Here is an 8,175-nt window from a genome sequence, read left to right on the forward strand (position 1 = left end):
ATCCTTCTCTTCCTAGAGATGGAGACACCCTTACAAATGGAGATGTAGTTTATCAATGCAAATTTCCCTCACAAAAGGGTAACTTCTATTCTGTTTTCAGAGCTTCTGTATCTGCTGTTTTTTGAAGCCATCAGCTCAAAATAATCATTATGCCAAAGAGACATATTTTGGAGCATCTTCTGGTCATCTAAAGTCATATTTCGGGGTGGCATATTCTGGTATCCTACAGCATCTAACATAGCACATTTTTATTTATGTGTTTATTGCCTGCCTTCCTGGCAAGTAAGGAGGCAGTTACTTAGTTGAGCTCATTGTTCTATCTCTAATGTCTGGTACAGAATGGACACATACATAACTGTTGAAGCAACAAATGAATAAATGAATGAATGGAGGAGATTCAAATAATTATCAGAAGTCTAGTTTGCAGTGGAAAGAAATGAAGCTAGAAGGCAGCTGACATACACACACTCATCCATTCAAAATTATTGGTTGAACACCTACACTGCTTACTCTGTTCTGGGTGCTGAAGACAGACAGATCAGTGAAGAAAACAGACCAAATCTGCATTCTCCGGGGTTTCTATTCTACTGTGGGAGAGAGAAAATAAGCAAGATCAATAATTAATTATGGCCTGTGTTACAGAGGAAAAGTAGAGCAGAGCAAGTGGAATCCAGAATGCAGGGGAAAGAGTGAGCATTTATAATTTTAAATGGAGTAGTCAGGGGAAACTTTACTGAAACAGTACTGTCTGGGCACAGACCAGAAGTTGATCATGGAGTACATCTTGAAGCTATCTGGATGAAACGTTTTTTAGAACAAAGGTACAGCTATGACAAGGGGCCGAGGTAGCCCAACAGGAACATACAAGGAATAGCCAGGATGCTCGTGTGACTGCCTAAGAGAAAGACGGGGGAGAACGCCTAGAAAGAAGGAGGGTACAGACATTGCTCAGGACGTTGTCAGCTAGTAAGAACTTGGGATGTGATTCCGAGCATCGGAAAACCATTTTAGGTAGTAGAATTTTAGGTTGCAGAACAAGATGTTCACGATTTTGTGTTAGACAAGCTAAGAGATAATTATTTCTATTTTATAACTAAGAGAACTGAAGTTCAGAGTGCAAGATTATTTCTTCAAAATCGCAGAGCAAGTGGCCATGCTGGGATCAGAGCCCAAGATAACCTCTATCATGTTCTGAGTCACCATGTGCACTGTCTCCCCAAAGGACTTCTGCAGCATCCCACACCCCAAATGCCAGGAGAGCAACAGTGTATCTCTGCGTGGGACCTAAGGGCCAACAAGAGCTATGTGCTGCCATCTTTCTTCGTGAGTTTGTCCTTCCAGCCGTAAGAGAGCCACTTCCCTTGCCCACCCCTGTACCCGCTGTGTAGTGTAAATGAATAAGAAGCATGGCACCAAAGCGCTATCAACCCCAGCCCCAAACTCCAGAAGAAACTTTTGTCCTTGAAATGTCAACTCCTACCACTCACACACACTTTGTGATGGAAACGGCTTCACTCCCAGTCCTGGACTTTTTGTGCCACATTTGGACCTTGTGTTCCCAAGTACGGGCGTTTCTGACCCAAGGGTGGTCCATCCACTGGCTTGGCTGTGATGTACTACTATAGCCCCATAAAATTCTGTAACCCATGGGAACTAGAAAATTCTGAAAGATCTGTTTGATAGTAGCGGGAACAGGAGCAAATGCATAAGCAGAGGACGCTGTGCGTAGAGAGGGAAGTGGAGCAAACAGCTGAGCCCAGCGGATAGGCTGAGACAGTGCCGGTCTAGGCTGGTGTTGCCTCCATTCGCGAGCTGACTGTTCTCTGAGGTAATGCAATGCACTCCTCCAAAGGCGCCCTGCCTTTCTTGAAGTAACTTGAAAACCAATCAAGCCAAAAACAAAACAAAACAAAACAATCGAGCCAAGGTAAAACAAGTTCCCAGGTCACTCTTGATGTGTTCACAAGATACCGCCTTCTGCTCCCCATGGCACAGGTAAGACTCTGTCTCCACCTGCTAGCCCCGTGGCTGTCTACACTGTAGGCACTGGAGAGCCAGACCCCAGGATGGAGTGAAGGCCAGTTCCCCTGACTTAGATCAGATGCTTCCTCCCTTTTCCGACCTGGAACATGATGTCCTCACCATGAAAAACATTTCACCAGCCCTCCTTTTTCTACCAGGTAATTTCCTCTTATTTTTACTATGACTGCTAATCTAGTCTGGAACTAGGGATCCTAGAATAATCTTAGCAAGTAAAAGCTACCATCTGATATTCAACTGAGTCCAATAAACACTAAATGAACATCTATTATGTGCTGCACACTGGGAACAGCTATACATAAGGCAGATAAGATCTCAGGGACCATTAGGCTACCAAAAATGCACATCAAACTTATAGTCTTTCTTTGAGTCTGGTGGCACAATTCTGTTGGATATAGAGTTTTGCTTTGAGGAACACAGAAAGGTAATCGTTTGTCTTTCTTGTGAGGTTAAGAACTTGCAGTTGGTCATTTGCAGACCCAGAAATCTCTTGGAACATATTGCAGGAAAAGCTGATTAAAACTAAAGCATGTCTCCTTGTCCCATGGACTGAATACTTCCATTAAGGTTTGAATGTCCTCCTTGTTCCTTTAAAAGATGGCATCAGGCCAAGTCATTAACTTTCTGATAGCCTGTCCTTTCCCCCAGCTATCTTGCTCCAGATCTGTACTTAGTGACTCAAGTTGCATGGATACTTTGATGGAAGCTGGGAATGAACAAACACGTAGAGTATTAAATCTGAAAGTACATTGCCTAAACTGTTTCTTATCCAAGATAAGTGGAAAAGGAAAATGGAGTAAAATGATGATTTCATGCCTGTGCAATCTTCTGTGTTTCTTCTAGTTTTATTTTTTAAATTAACATACTGTAAAAAAAAAGTACCTTTTCTATATGTATAATTCCATAAATTTTAACACGCATGTAAATTCAAGCAACCACCACCAGGATCAAGATACAGAACAGTTCTACCACCCCCAAAACTCCCTCGTGTTATCTCTTTGCATTCAATGTCTCCCTCATGCCCTAATCCCTAAAAGATCAGTAATCATTTATCTGTTGTCCATCCCGGTGATTTCGAGAATTTCACGTCAGTGGGACTATTTAGTATATAACCTTTTGCGACTGGCTCCTCTCACTCAGCTTAATGCCTTTGAGATTCTTCCAAGCTGTTGCATGATTCGAGAGTAGGTTGCATTATATTGTTGAGTAGGGTTGCGTTATTTAGATATACTACAATTATCTAGTTATAAGTTGAAGGACATTTGGGTTGTCTCCAATTTTGGGTGATTATGACTAGATTCACTGTAAAACAATTATGTACAAAGGGATTTGCTTTTGGGTTTTTTTGGAAGCATATTTATTTCTATGGTAAATACTTCGGAGTAGGTTTGCTGGATATGGTGGGTGTAAATATGTTGACTTTTATTAGGAACTTCCAAACTTTTTTCCAGATTGCTTGTATCATTTTGCATTCCCACCAGCAAAGTCTGAGAGTTTCAATTGTTCTGTATCCATCCCAGCACTTAGTATTTTACTTTTATTGTAGCCATTCTAATAGATGTGTTACTGTGGTTTTAATATGCATTTCTTTAGTTGTTAATGATATTAAACATCTTTTCATGGGCTTACCTGCCACCCATATATCCTCTCTAGTAAAGTATCTATTCAGGTCTTTTGTCCATTTTAAAGTCGGATTGTTTTCTTATTGTTGATATTTGAGGGTTCTTTATGTATTTTGGATAAAAGTTCTTTTCTGGAAATATGATTTGCAAATATTTTCTACTGAATTGTCGCTTGTCTTTTTGTGCTTTTAATATCTTTTGCAGAGCAAAAGTTTTTAATTTGCATAAAGTCCAATGTATTGATTTCTTCCTCTATAGATCATATTTTGGGTGTCGTGTCTGTGTGTTTGTGTGTGTGTGTGTGTGTGTACTCTTTAGACTGTTAAAATGGTGTATCTTATTGACTGATATTCAACATTGAACCAGTCTTGCATTTGCAGGATAAATTCCACCTAGCACGGTATATTACTGTTTTTATATATTGTTGAATTTGATTTTGTTGAGGATTTTTATATCTATTTTCATGAGGAATATTGGTCTCCAGTATTCTTTTCTGGAACTCTCTTTTTCTTTTTTTTTTTTTTTTTTTTTAATTTTTTAAGTTTATTCATTTTTGAGAGAGAGAGACAGAAACAGAGACAGAGACAGAGTGTGAGCAGGGATGGGACAAAGAGGGAAACACAGAATCTGAAACAGGCTTCAGGCTCTGAGCTGTCAGCACAGAGCCCGATGTGAGGCTCAAACCCACAAACTGTGAGATCATGACCTGAGCCAAAGTTGGATGCTTAACTGACTGAGCCACCCAGGTACCTTTTTCAATGAGACTAATGCTGATCGCATAAAATCAATCAGGCAGTATTATTTCCTTTTCTGTTTTCTGGAAGAAATTTTGTGTGATTGGTGTTATTTCTTTAAATGTTTCATAGAATTCACCAGTGAAACTTTCTGCACCTGGCAATTTCCTTTTTGGAAGGATTTTAGTTAGGAATTAAATTCTTTAATAGTTATAGTAGTATTCAGGTTACCTAGTTTTTCTTGCTCGAGTATTAAGGTTTTTTGTTGTTGATCCATGAATTAATCCATTTTTATAAGTTGATAAATTTATATATGTAGTATTCCCTTATTATCCTTTTAATGTCTTCAGTCTGGTGTTATACCTTTTCATACTTGATAATGTTAAAGTGTGTCTTTTTTTTAGTCTTGCTAGAGGTGTGTGTGTGTGTGTGCGTGTGTGTGTGTAAAATATATATAGTCTTTTTAAAGAAACAACTTTGGTTTTCATTGACTTTTCTATTTTTCTCTGTTTTCAATTTTATTGATATGTCATTGCATCTTTATTTTCTTCCTTCTGATTGCTTTGGGTTTATTTTGCTTTTCTTTTCTCTAGTTTCATGAATTAGGCATTTACATGATTCATTTGAAACATTTCTGTTTTTCTAATATAAATATTTACTGCTATAAATTTCCCTGTAAGCACTGTTTTTACTGTACCTCATAAATTTCAATACACGTACTGAACTTTTCAAAATGTACTTAGAATTGTTAGTTTACTACTAGATGTGGAATATAAAACATTTTCCATCACATAGATTTCTTTTTCATTCCTGCTTTGTGTTGCTGTCTCATACATTACCCCTATATACATCAAAACTCCATCAGACAGTATTATAATTTTTGCTTTCAACCACCAAATGTAGTTTAAAATATTCAGTAAAAGAAGATATTTACCATCTCTGTTGCTCTTCTTTCATTCCTGATGTTTTAAGTTTTCCTTCAAGTATCATTCCATTCTGTCTGAAGAACTTTCTGTAGCAGTTACTTTAGAGTGAGCCTGCCATCAGAGAATTCTCTTTGTTTCTCTTCATCTGAAAATGTCCTCCCCCCCCCCCCTTGATAATTACTGAAGGATATTTTCAGTAGTTATGGAATGTTCTGGTTTGACAGTTCTTTTCTTTCATCACTTTAAACATGTTCCACATTTTTCCCCACGAAGAATCATTGAAATCATTATTTCACTGTAAGTCATGTATATCATTTTTCTAGGATTTCCTTTGATAGTTTTTTTCTTTGTGCTTAGCTTTTAGCAGTTTGATCATCGTGTGTCTGGGAGTGGATTTCTTGAGGGTTATCTTTTGGGTGTTATGCTGAGACTCTTGAGTCCGTAAGCTTATTTTTCTTGCTAAACTTGGGAAGTTTTCAGCTATTATTTCTTCTAGTATTTTTCTGCACAACACCCTTTTCCATCTCTTTCTGAGACTCTGATGATTCAGATGTTAGGTTCTCTGGTATTGTTCTATAGGCCCCTGAATCTCTTCACTTCTTCAGTGAAAAAAAAAAATCATTTTTTCAATCTTTTTGTTGTTGTTGTTCAAACTAGATACTTGGATCTATCTTCAAGTTCACTTTTTTTCTTTGTTAACTTCTTTTGCTATTTGGTCTATCCAGTAAGTTTTCATTTGTAAGCGGTTATGTTTTTTCAGTTCTAGCATTTTCAAATGGTTCTTCTTTATATATTCTATTTCTTGGCAGAGGAGTTCTATCATTCCACTTATATAAGAGTTTGCTTCCTTACTTGGTAGAGCATTTTCATAAGAGCTCCACTAGTGAGTCTTTGATAATTCCAACATCTATGTCGCCTTGGAGTTGGCATCTCTTGATTGTCTCTTCCTGAATGAGTCATGATCCTCTTGGTACTTTCTATGCTTCATACTTTTGGATTGTATTCTAAACATTGTGAATACTACATTATGAGGTTCTGGATAAATCTTACAAAGAATGTCGATATTTTTGTTTTAGCAGACAACTGACACGGTTGGGTTTAAATGGCAAATTCCAACCAGTCGTATGTGTTTTATGATTCCAGTGTCAGTCCAGTTTATAAAGCCTTTGCAGTACTATTCAGATCTGTCTCGTGTAGGTGCTACCCAGTATCCAGTCCAGGGTCTGGGCAGTGGTCAAGCCTGTTGCTCAGTTCTCCGTGTTCATGCAGTTTAGGGTCAGATCTGTACATGTGCAACCCAGGAGTAAGCTCAAGAGTTCATAAACAACTTGAAGGAGTTGCAATCCCAAACTCTCTTCTCCTTGTGATCTCCTTGGTACCTTTGGGTATTCTGGGGCTCCCCGTTTGGTCTTGTGGCCAGAAAGCTGGGGTTTTGGTAACTCTACTCTGTTGTTCACTGCCTGCAACTGACCCACATCTGAGGCCAACTGATGAGTGAACACAGAGACAGACAAAACCACAGTAGTTTGCCTCACCCCCTCGGGATCACAGCTCGTCCAACTGGAGAGGAATGTGCTTCTTTCTCAGAGTTTTGGTTCCCATATGCTCCTGTTATGGCCGCTACTGCAGGACTTCTAGCAGGACAAGTGAATTTAAAAAAAAAGAAAAGAAAAATGGAGAAAAGAAAACAAATGAAAATAATGGTTTCCTCCAGTACCTCTGAGTCCTAGGAATTCCCCTTTGGACTCTTTGAGCCAGAATTAGGGGATGTCTCCTGGAGCTTTGTCTGTGCCTGGGTGCCCACTCTGGATTTTCAGCAGCCCTGAGTTCATTTCAGGGGATATCAGAGGGGTAAAAGTGATAAACTCACCAATTTGCTTGTCTTTTCCAATCTGCCTACTAGTATTTACTTTCACAGTCCTCAGATGACCCATGTATTCTATCCAGGCTTTATAGCTGCAGTCAGTGGGAGGGGCAGGGTGGAATGAATGTGTTTACTCCATTTACTCTTCAATATTTTTAAAAACTCCTTCAAGAGGCAAGATAATGATAGACGAAGATCCTTATTCTAAATTTCCTGCCTAACTGAATGTTTAGACCTATTAATGCTAGGAAGAGGAAAAATGTAAGTGTGGGTGGATGAGGTGGGACTATCATGTAGTCATGTGAAACATTCTAAAGCCAAAAAAAGAAAAGAAAGTCTTTTAAGCTTCACTTTTTACAGGCTTATATTTTACCCAGTACCATCTGTGGGAAAGGAAATAAGAAGTGAAAGGCAAGAATTAAAATAAGTTTTGGAATCAGTAAAGGACTAAAGAAAGTTTTACTGGGCAAGTTAGTATGGATTCAGGAAAAGAAGGAAATACACTATACTCACTGAGGTTCTTTTGTACCATCTCCAAGCCAGGGCTTGCCAGGAATTTCCCTTTTTCCACTTACCCTGCTCAGAAGCCCACCACAAAGGGCACGACTTGGGTTTGCCTAAGCCTACGCTTGAGACAGAAATAAAACCCTTTACCTCCTAACAGCGGACTGAGCTGTGGGACTCTGAAAGCTTTTCTTACTGCTTGTCTTCTTCTTTTCTTTTCTTTTTTGTTCTTTTATGCACTCGTGGATCCATAATATCATTACCTTTTCCCACAGAAAAAGCTAGTTTTGGCTCTCATATCCATGTCCGTGGAGTCAGGTCACAATAAAGATCAATCTCTGCACAATGTGCCACGGTATCAGCTGGTTTCAGTCTGAATATAGTAATTCGTGTCTGTGTGTGTGTGTGTGTGTGTGTGTGTGTACTTTGAGAACTTTTCAGAGTCAGAGTTTAACCAAGGATATAAGATTGAGAGGCTCCTGACA

Source organism: Panthera pardus, unplaced genomic scaffold (assembly GCF_024362965.1).
Source record: "Panthera pardus isolate Hobbes unplaced genomic scaffold, ASM2436296v1 HiC_scaffold_6, whole genome shotgun sequence".
NCBI classification, from domain to species: Eukaryota; Metazoa; Chordata; class Mammalia; order Carnivora; family Felidae; genus Panthera; species Panthera pardus.